The 10,864-nt window shown below is 40.2% G+C and overlaps 1 long non-coding RNA gene across 1 annotated transcript; it reads left to right on the forward strand.

Annotated features, from left to right (window-relative positions):
* The first annotated feature begins 9,372 nt into the window (after nt 1-9,372).
* On the forward strand, nt 9,373-10,639 carry LOC116549425. The gene is made up of 2 exons (XR_004267861.1): nt 9,373-9,409; nt 10,297-10,639. It is a non-coding gene; the product is annotated as an uncharacterized LOC116549425 (long non-coding RNA).
* The last annotated feature ends 225 nt before the right edge of the window (nt 10,640-10,864 follow it).

Here is a 10,864-nt window from a genome sequence, read left to right on the forward strand (position 1 = left end):
CTAGATATTTTGTCACCAGGGAATTTCCTACTTGAGTATTTGCTGTAACACAAGTGAACAATCTCTAGTTTTTTTTTTTGTTTGTTTTTTGTTTTTTTTTTTTTGAGACAGAATCTTGCTGTGTTGCCTAGGCTGCAATATTTTTAAAGTTATTAATATTTAAATAGAGATTTGTGCTAAGTGTTTTGAAAATCCTTTAAATCACATTAAATATCATAAAAGAGATTTTTCAGAATGAGAAAATATAGCCTTAATCCCATCCTTTCATTGTAATGATTGGTTTTGCTTTCATATATTAACTTTCATTTTTTATTCATGTATTATAGTTTCATTAGGGTAGGGTTTAAAATTTTCACTTTCAAAATGAAACTAGCTATTGCCTCACATTCACTGAAATAAGCCCACCTGCTTTTCTGATTTTGTGTGCACTGTCCTCTGTGAACTCTAATGGATCAAGTAACTATGAAACCAACATCTTCTTCCCTAGAGGTTGGTCCCCTGGGAAGCCCCTGGATCAAGCTTCAATTCTGGCAGCTTCTCTTTCTTTTAAGAGGAGCAGAGAAAAGCTCCATCATTCCTTATTTTATTTTTTCCACAAATATGTATTGAGAGTGTACCAAATATTGAATGCTACTATGTTGATTGGGGACACAGGATGTATAATCACTTTGATATATTAAAGATGGGAGGAAAACACATGGAGAAAACTATTTTGGTTCTTTTGTGATTCTGTAAGTGGTTCAGAGTCAATTAGAGGAATAAGTGATCTCTGTTTTCGGGTTCTGCAAGGATGTAAGAAGTGGATGTGGAGATAAAGTAAAATGAGGGGAGAATGGTGAACTGTGGCCTGGTGGTGGGATGGAGTTTGTACTTCAGGATAGATAAAGTAATGAGCCCGATGATTAATAAACCTAAGTCGAATAAATAATCATGGGTTGTATAGCTTAGTATCAGGGAAAATAAACTAGGAGTTTTGTTTATTTGTTGGTGAGCTGGGGAGGTGGGTAGGAGAGATTTAAACTGAATTAGCAGGATTGATTCTAACTGAAAAGGAGAGAAAGATAATTCTAACAGATTTCAGGAAAACAGAACTTTGTTGCTTATGTAACCAAAAAGTCCCAGGCTGGAATTGCCCTCAATTTTGGCTGAAATCAAGTCTTCCAACAAAAGTTCTATAAGTTTGCCTTTCTTCAGCTTTCTATTTAGCTTTCTTATTGGCTTCTATTTTAGGCAGGCTTCCCCAGATGATGGCAAAGATGGCCATAAACATTTGTGGTTTAAATTCTACAAGTTTTGAAGCCTTGTTGGGAAGTGTATGTCTTTTCTGCTTTGATTGGCCCAGCTTGGCCAGTCTCATCCATATGTTTGGATGGGGACTAATTGTGGAGGCAGGTGGTGGGATTGGCACTTACAGAAAGTGTATTGATTGAGAATGGCAAATGTTACTTCTCCAAGGGGAAGGAATGTGTTGTGTTATCAGGAGAGGTATGCTGGGTAGGTGAAAACCAATAATGACCACATTACAGATCCCTTTGAGGATCCGTTGAAAGAAATAGACCTCTCTCTTTAGAAAAGTGCTCTTGGCTGGGCGTGGGGGGTTCATGCCTATGATCCCAGCACATTGGGAGTCCGAGGCAGGAGGATCACTTGAGCCCAGGAGCTTGAGACAATCCTGGGCAACATAGCAAGACATGACCTTAACTGAAAAGATTAAAAACAAACAAAAAAAAAACTACCCAGGTGTGGTGGCACATTCCTATAGTCCTTGGCTACTCAGGAGACTAAGGCAGGCGGATAACTTTAGCCCAGGAGTTCAAGACTGTAGTGAGCTATGATCATGCCACTGCACTCCTGTCTGGGCAACAGAGTGAGACCCTGTTTCAAAAAAACAATAATAATAAAATAAAAAGTAAAGCACATGTAAACATAACATTATTCTGCTCACAATTTGAGGAGTTCACAGACCTTATGAAGTTAAAACCTAGAGTTCCATAGACTCTAGCTCAAAAACTTTGCTTTGTAGTGTGGAGTAATTGTGGATAAGCACTGTGACTTTTTGGTTGTAAAATCTCCCACACCTAGTAGAAAGACTTACACGTATTAAGCCCCCAATACATGTAGTGATTACATGAATGAATGAACCAAGTAACATTTTTTTTGTGATCTAGTATACTGGTATTATGCTCATGTTTTACATATGTTACCTTATTCATTCTTCTAACATTACCTTATGAATAAAGAAACAGAAGCTAAACTAGGGTATAAAGTGAGCTGAAAACCTAGAATTGACAAACATAGAAAGGACATGAGAGCAACTGTGAAGTTCAAGGGCAGAAGGTCTACATGAGCAGGAGGCCAGTCTGAGGTGTCAGAGAGTGTTGTGACATTCACTGTTGTGGCTCAGCTGATTCTAGTTCACAGCCACGGCCAGGGAGGCCATCACCTTCAAGGCCTCAGGCCACTATGTGGCTGCTAACCCCTATGTAGTTCTTCTTCTCAGTGACAAATTTTATTTTTTTTACCATTTCCTCCCTGTTATAGCCCTTAAAATAATACTTTAGTCTCACATTTTTAATTTCCACTTCAGAACTTGCACTCAAACTAAAACTGTTTTGTTGTGGTTGAGACTTGTTTTCAACTCAATTATTGGATTCACTCATGGGATAATTAGAAGCCCTATACAGCTAGTGCTAGACTTACAGCCACGGTTGGGACCGCGGACCGGTCGTAACATGATTTGGTCGTAAGTTGAGTAGGCTATATGTACAGTTGAAATGGTACACGTGGAGATGTTAGTGCTGCCGGAAGCTGGTCCGCACTGTCGTATGCCCAGCGTAGGTTTGCGCTGTCAGACGCGGAGCAGTCGTGGCTAGCGATGGTGGTCGTAAAGTCGAATGGTCGTAAGTTGCATAGGTGGTAAGTTGATCAATACTTGTAGATGGTTGCTCAAGTGAGTTTAAACTCGCCATTGGAAGACCCCAGAATTGTCAAGGTCGTACTTCTGAGAGAATGATTTAAACTATAGGCAAGCAGCTGGAGAGTAAGCAAATTGAACAGCAGATAAAAGAGAACGTTTTCTTTTCTTTTTTTTTTTGCAATCTCGGCTCACTGCATCCTCCGCTTCGTGGGTTCAAGCAATTCTTCCACCTCAGCCTCCCGAGTAGCTGGGACCACAGGTGCGTGCCACCATTCCCAGCTAATTTTTATATTTTTTAGTAGAGATGAGGTTTCACCATGTTGGCCAGGATGGTCTCGATCTCTTGACCTCATGATCCGCCCACCTAGGCCTCCCAAAGTGCTGGGATTACAGGCGTTTTACGCCACCGCGCCCAGCAAAAGAGAATATTTTCAATCTTATGGTATATGAAGTATTGGGTCAGCAGAAGAAAGTGGTTGAAACAATTACTATAAAGTCACTACGTTTGGCAGATTTGAGAGATCATATGTTCAAAGATAAATTTTTGTTTCTCTTTAAACAAAAAAAACTTTGTTTAAAGAGAAATTTTTCTTGCCTCAAGGCCCTTGTGAGTTGACTAAGAAAGCAGAAATAGAACTGAGAAGAATGAAATAACTATCTTTACCTTTCTCAAATTGTCTAATATGTAAGGAATGAAGAAAGCTAATAAGCAAATCTAAGAAGACATATGGCTTAGATTCTGCTGAGCTATGGATGATTTGATTCCATGCATATATATTAACTGCTGGTATATGAACGTACAATACATGTTCTTCTGCAAATAATCATCAACTTGATGCATTCTTTTTTTTTAATGCACTATTTTATATTTCTTAGGGACTTACTACTGACTGCCAGTATGAGAAGACCATTTACTTCCTTTTCCCATTAATTTTGATAGCCTGGACTGAGCAACTTTCTTCTTACCTAGTTTTGTTTTTATGAGGTGCATTAGCTTTTTCTTTGTGTGTATGTTTGAGTGTGTGTAGCTTTATTAAGCATATTGTTTGGGCTTTTGATAAAGCAAAGATTCTGATATGGTATACATTTTGAACTAAGCATTCATTTATTCAGCAGCGATGCATGTTTAAGACACTGTACTAGCCAACGGTGAGAAGGAGTGTGGAATGGTAGAGGAGCAAGGTGAGATAAGATGATCAAAAGACACCAGCTGAAAATATTATTTGATATGGCAGAAGGTTGTTTGCAGATGTGATTAATGATCTTGAGATGGAGTACGTTATCCTGGTAGGCCCGATGTATACATCAGAGACCTTCTGAAAGGGAGGCAGGAGAACAGAGTAAGTAGTAAGAAGAATGAATGGACAGTATTGGGGACATGCTTAGGGACCCTAAGGAGCTTGCTGTGGTAGGGCTTGGTGGACTCTGTACTGGTGAGAAAGGCTAGGCCACGCTGTGGAAGCAAACAAATCTGTGTCATAAAGTGACAGAGTTTCTCTCTTGCTCATGCCAAGTCTGCTAAATGGCTGAGTGATTCTCAAGGGCAGCCCTCACTCATGTGATAGTTCTGCTGTGTGTGCTTCCCTGGTAGCCAGACAGGTCAGAAGAATGTTAGAAATTAAACACTTCCTTCTGGTGGCCAGAAGTCACATGGCTATATCTGTTAATAATTCGAAGGCGGTAGGGCAGTAAAATATCCCCTTGTCCTAAAAGAGGGAAGCTAGAAATATTGGTAAGTACTACATATGTCTTCCCCATGATCCCAAGTTTGTTGGGCAGAGAAGCATTTTAAATAATTTTGGAATTTACATATATTCCTCAAATATATAGTGATAGCTCCATGCCTAAATCCAGGATGCCCATTCTTCCTTAAAGATGTTTGAAAGCCCTGCATTCTCTCCGTACTGTTACAGAGCCACGTTTCAGTTGAATTGTCAGTGCTGAGGAAAGCATTATTTATTTTATTTTATTTTTAGAGACAGGGGTTTGCTATGCTGCCCCAACTGATTTTGCACTCCTGGGCTCAAGTGTTCCTCTTATCTCAGCTACCTGAGTAGCTGGTATTATAGGTGCACACCATAATGAGAAAAGCATTATGATTAACCTAGTAAATTGATTTTTAATGCTGCATTATTTGATTTTCAAGGGCTTAAAAAATCATTTCCAGAGAGCTAGACACAATGAATACAAGCAATGTAATAAGAAAAGTGAGAAACCACATGCTGAATTGCGTATGTAGCAACGCTTGTAAAGAAATGGCAAATCATATCTAATTATTTCATTGTGCTTACATTTTCTCAGTCAGAAACCCTTTGGTATCTAGTGCATTTCTACAGACATTCCATGGTGATTTAATACCAAGTAATATCTACCTGCAGCAAAGTGTTGATAGAGTTTCTAAATTCACAAGGCCGGCATTTTGCAGTGTTGGGCATAACTGAAGGAGCTTTTTAGGTTGCTGCTAAAAGCAACTCAGAAAGATGTGAGGTAGATGTAAAACCTTTTCCAAAGAGACCATCTAATCTTTGGTACTTCTGTAGCAGATTATTTTTAGAAGAGAAGCCAGGAGACAGAACAACCCATTTCTCTAATCCGTGTGTTGTAACTTGAGGCTCCAGGGTATAACACACGGATTAGAGAAATGGGTTGGTCTCTGGGAAGGAATTTACTTGCAATTCTTTAGGGATGGAGACAGGGAGCTTGAGTGTGAGCCCAGTGGAGATTCTCTTTGGAATCTCATCTGTTGGGAGGGTCACTGTCCATTTTTCTTTTCAGCAGGCCTTGGAAAACACCAGGACCAACATCCTGAGGGGAGCTAGCTTCAGGATTTATTAGGGTTTTATTAATTAAGGTATGTATCTCGGGCTTAAACAGTAGCTAACTAAGCAATATGCATTTGTTTTATAAAATATAAAATTTATGGAACAGTATATCAAGAAGAAATGCTATCATTTTATAATATAATGAGTTAATGTAAGTTCTTTCCATACATTATTTCATTTAAACCATATACAAAAATGCAGACGAGGCTGGGCGCAGTGGCTCACACCTATAATCCCAGCACTTTGGGAGGCTGAGGAAGGCGGATCACCTGAGGTTAGGAGTTTGAGACCAGCCTGGTCAACATGGTGAAACCCCATCTCCATTAAAAATACAAAAATTAGTCAGGCATGGTGGCACGCGCCTGTAATCCCAGCTACTCAGGAGGCTGAGGCAGGAAAATTGCTTGAACTCGGGAGGTGGAGGTTGCAGTGAGCTGAGATCATACCACTGTACACTAGGCTGGATGTCAGAGAGAGACTCCATTTTTAAATACAGATGAAGGCCCTGCCTTGATTGTCCTGTTAACAGTTTGTGTGCAGTGGGAAAGCTGAAGATCTGGCCCCCTTTGCTTTTGGTGACTTCACTGCCACCACTTCTGCCTCTGCATCTCTGCACAATCTGAGGAGTTGGTATTATTATTTCCCATTTTACAGATAAGGAAACTGAAATCCAGAGAAATGGAGTGAGTTGGCCGGCCACGTGTACACAGCTCATTTCTTATGCTAGTATTTACTGTGCACACACTGTATATAGGACCCTTTAATAAGCTATTCTAAAAGATTAATCTAAAGGATTAGATATATTACCTCATTTCAGTACCACTGTAACCTGGTGTTATACATATCACTATCTTCCTGTTGAAGAGGAAAATTCTTAAATTCTGAGACATTCGGTAATATGTCTGAGTTATATGTAAAAGCGTAGATTAAAATTTGAGCCTCCTGACTTGAATCTTGTGTTTGTTTGACCATACCACACCTGCGCCTAGCTGTTGGAGGGATCAGAATACCCAAGACCTAGATAACTCTAAATAAGGCCCAGTATGATTTGAGACCTCACGCTTCAGGGTCAGGTTTGTAAGTTCAGTGCTGAAAAGGCTGATTTTTCCTTTGTTCTTCTAGGGTCTGTTTGCTGGATTTAAGATATACTATCACAAGAAATATGACAAAACAATTGTTTTGCTTGCTCATTTTTTGCTTTGTTATGTTTTTCCTTCTTACAAGGTAACTAGTATTCCCAGCACACCGGAAATAATTGGTATGGATGTTCCTGACAAAAGAAGTCTGCTCAAAGTGACCTTTAAATGCATTTTGGTGGAGCGATTATTTAATTTAGGCAGTTTGTTTTCTCAGAAAGGAATTAGCAGGTTCTACAGGCTTTGCTAGCTAAGACCTTTAGTTTTAATCACCTCCTTGAAAACATTCTGAGTAAGATGGTGGGTTTCTTTGTGCTTTGGCCTTTACCCTTTTTTTTTTTTTTTATTTGAGACAAGCTCTGTCACCCAGGCTGGAGTATAGTGTCACAGTCATAGCTCACTATAAACTTAAATTCCAGTGTTCAGGCAATCTTCCTGACTCTGCCTTTTGAGTAGCTGGGATTATAGGCCATAGCCCAGCACACAGCCTAATTTTGTATTTATTATTTTTTGTAGCGATGGGGTCTTGTTACATTGCCCAAGCTGGCCTCAAACTCCTGGCTTCAAGAGATTCCCCATGTCCTGGCCTCCCAAAGTGCTAGGATTATAGATGGGTCTTTAATTTTGAAATGCACAGATTAAAGAGATTACTAACCACTGAATAGACCGCCCTTTTTCTTACCTTATTCAGCATCTACTTTGAGAGAGTCAAACCCAGAATCCCTTTGAATTTAATGGTCATTCCTTGTGATCTGAACAGCCAAATAAGAAACAGGTCCCCTTCAGTGTAAAATCTGCCAAGTATGAGGTCTGAATGGCCCTCATTATTATGTGTTTAATGTGCATAGAAAAGCTATCTGCAACCTTCCGGAGTGTGCCAGAAGTTTGGAATGTACATTATCATTGGCTCCATCTGAAACCAGTCATAAATCAAAGAAAATAGCAGTTCCAGGGTAATCATAGAGGCTTCCAGGGCCCACTCTGTGTGAATCTGGTGAGAAAGGAAAGTCTGCTTTCACTGGACACTGGAACTGTTTGTCTCTGTCTCTGCTGTACTGTTCCTGCCCGTACCTCACTTAATAATGAAATCATCTTTGCTTGGTGACTAAAACAACCAATAAGGTTGAGAAAGGGGAAAACCCACTTCTGCATTTAAATACAAGGTAAGAAATGTTTTTCTCTTTAGTATATCCCACTCACTTTGGGAAAGTGATTTCATGTGATGTATTATTCAAGACTCTGATCAGCAAACATTTTCTGAGTGTATACTATGTTCCAGGTAGTTAGGCCAGCTCCTGGGGATTAAGCTTTGAACAAAACAGGTAGAATCTGTGTCCTCATGGGAGTGGCTAATGGGAGATTCAGAACAAAAAATAGCCAAGGATCATCCAGGAAATGATTTGGTGAATGCTATCAAAGAGAGAATACACATGCTCTGGAAATATGAAGGAGGCACCTAATACCTAATCTGTAGCTGGGGGGCTGGAAAGGGCTTCTCAGAAAAGGCAGAGATTAAAATGGAGAATAAGCGTAAGCTAGGACTAAGCTAGGATGACGTCAGAAAGAGTGTGATAGGCCAAGGCAATAGCATGAGCCAAGACCCAAAAAATAAGAGACAGCGTGGCACATTTGATGTAGGAAAGACATTTAGATGGGATAGAAAGAAGGCTAGTGTTGGGGCTGGATGACGTTACACAGAAGTTTTTAAGCCAAGCTAAGGAATTGATCAAATTTGTATTTTAGAATGTCACTCTGACTTTAGCATTACATGACTTGAAGGGGTTAAACCCATACATCTATAGAGGGACCCATTAGACCAGGACTGTAGTAATATGGTGAGAGACACTGGTGCCTAAGTAGCCTGGTGATCATAGAAATAAAAGGCTACATGTGAGAGGTAGAGCCGACAGCCACTGATAATAGTGGTTAGCCAGGTCAAGGGGACAATGTCTGCTTTAGGTAATTGGCTTGATAGTAATCTCATTTTTGAAGATCAGGAACACAGGCCTGAGAATACATTTGGAGAGGAATATAATTCTGGTTTTGTCATGTAGGGTTTGAGGTGTCTGTGGGACACTATATGCAGATGTCCAGTAGGCAATTGGTTCTGTGGGCCTAGTACTCGGAGGAGAGTGCTAGTCTAAAGGTAGAAAATTGGAAGTCACCAGTAAATAGAGGGTAATGGATGATATGACCTGAGGTGACTCCTGAAGCAGGAACATGGGCTCAATGCCAAGGAGTGCAACCAAGGGACGGGGCACAGCAGGAACCCACAAAGGAGACCAGAAAACAAGAAATAGGGAGAACGCCATGGAACACTGATTCTACACAATCATGGAATTGAAGACAAACAATGTGAAACTAAGTACAGGCCCATTTATATATATATTTTTTTCTTTTTTTTTTTTTGAGACAGAGGCTCTCTCTGTTGCCCAGGCTGGAATGCAGTGGTGTGGTCTCAGCTCTCTGCAACCTCCGCCTTCTGGGTTCAAGCAATTCTCCTGCTTCAGCTTCCCAAGTAGATGGGATCATAGGTGTGTATCACCATGTCAGGCTAATGTTTTGTAATTTTAGTAGGGACAGGGTTTCGCCATGTTGGCCAGGCTGGTCTCGAACTCCTGACCTCAGGTGATCCACCCACCTTGGCCTCCCAAAGTGCTGGGATTTCAGGCATGAGCTAATGGGCCGGGCCTCAAATATTTTACTATAACAAATCAGTTTAGGCCAAAAGAAGTTAGAAATTGAAGCTAATGGAAATAAAGAAGAGGCTTTTCTTTTAGTATCTATAGGGGTATGTGTGTTTGTTATTTAGGGAAGGTAACAGGGAACTTGGATTATATATTATTTATGTTTTCTTAGCTTAGGCATATATGGTATATTTAGTCACGCAATAAGTTTTTTATTTAGAAGTTATGTATAGAGCTTTTTTCTAGGCCAGTGGGGAATAAACGAGAAATATAAGAAGTATCTGCCCTCTGGAAGCTTGTAATCTAGTTAGGGGCATCACGAGTGCATAGCATTCACCAGTAGCAGAGAAGCATGTGATGAGTAGACAGAGCTTATATTGAGAATAAGGTATACAAGAGTTCAGAGGAGGCTGTCATTGATTTTCATCAAAAGTATGGGATAGAAGGACAAGACATAGGGTTGGGCATCTAGTTTTGTGCACTGACTAGAATTTTGCAGGGTTAGGCGTGTTTGAAAACTACAAGGAAGATAGAATCTTGGTCTTGTTCTCCAACATGCCCTTTCTTGAACTCACCAGGGTAATGCTGCATCTTTTCAGAAATGCCTCTGGCTTCTCAAAGCAACATTCATCTTTGGGAGGAACAATTAATCTTTGTCTTTCATTAGTAAAAGATTTAATGGCTCAGAAGGAAAAGCTAGTGGTGACTTTTCAATCACCCCTTCTACCTCCCAGGTTTTTCTGAGAAGTCCCCAAGTTTCTTGTGGGAGAACACGCAATATATTTAGCAAGAAGTTCCTCCTTGCCCTGAAGTATGCCAGAAACAAACTTTGAAAGCTCATGGAAGGTACAGAGAACTTGTGGGTTTTGTTACTTGGCAACTGAGATCTGAGCTGTTAAAATAAGACATTTGCATTATTTTATAATTCTAAAAATGCAATGCATGTTATTTTCTTGTCTAGAGGGGTAACATAAAATTATTTTAGCTTCATTGTTTCAAAATCTCACACTTATTAGGCTGGCTTTCCTGTGCTGTGCTGTTGTGATTACACAGAGTGGATACCTCCTGGACTGCAGGTAAAGCAGCAAGTCTAGCTAGAGTTCCTAGAAACGTCACAAGAGGGCCAAGCAAATATACAGAGAATTGGAATAATTTTTATTAGGGAATTAGGAAAACTCCCTTGCATACATGGAGGTGGAAGAGAACCCTGATGAGACAGAGATCAGAGGAGTGACATCAGGCTGCGATAATAGGAGACATTCTTGCACCTGCTCCACTCCTGCTCCAACCCTACCTTCTCTC

This window comes from Sapajus apella, unplaced genomic scaffold (assembly GCF_009761245.1).
Source record: "Sapajus apella isolate SASKATOON/1434 unplaced genomic scaffold, GSC_monkey_1.0 scaffold6, whole genome shotgun sequence".
Classification (NCBI taxonomy): domain Eukaryota; kingdom Metazoa; phylum Chordata; class Mammalia; order Primates; family Cebidae; genus Sapajus; species Sapajus apella.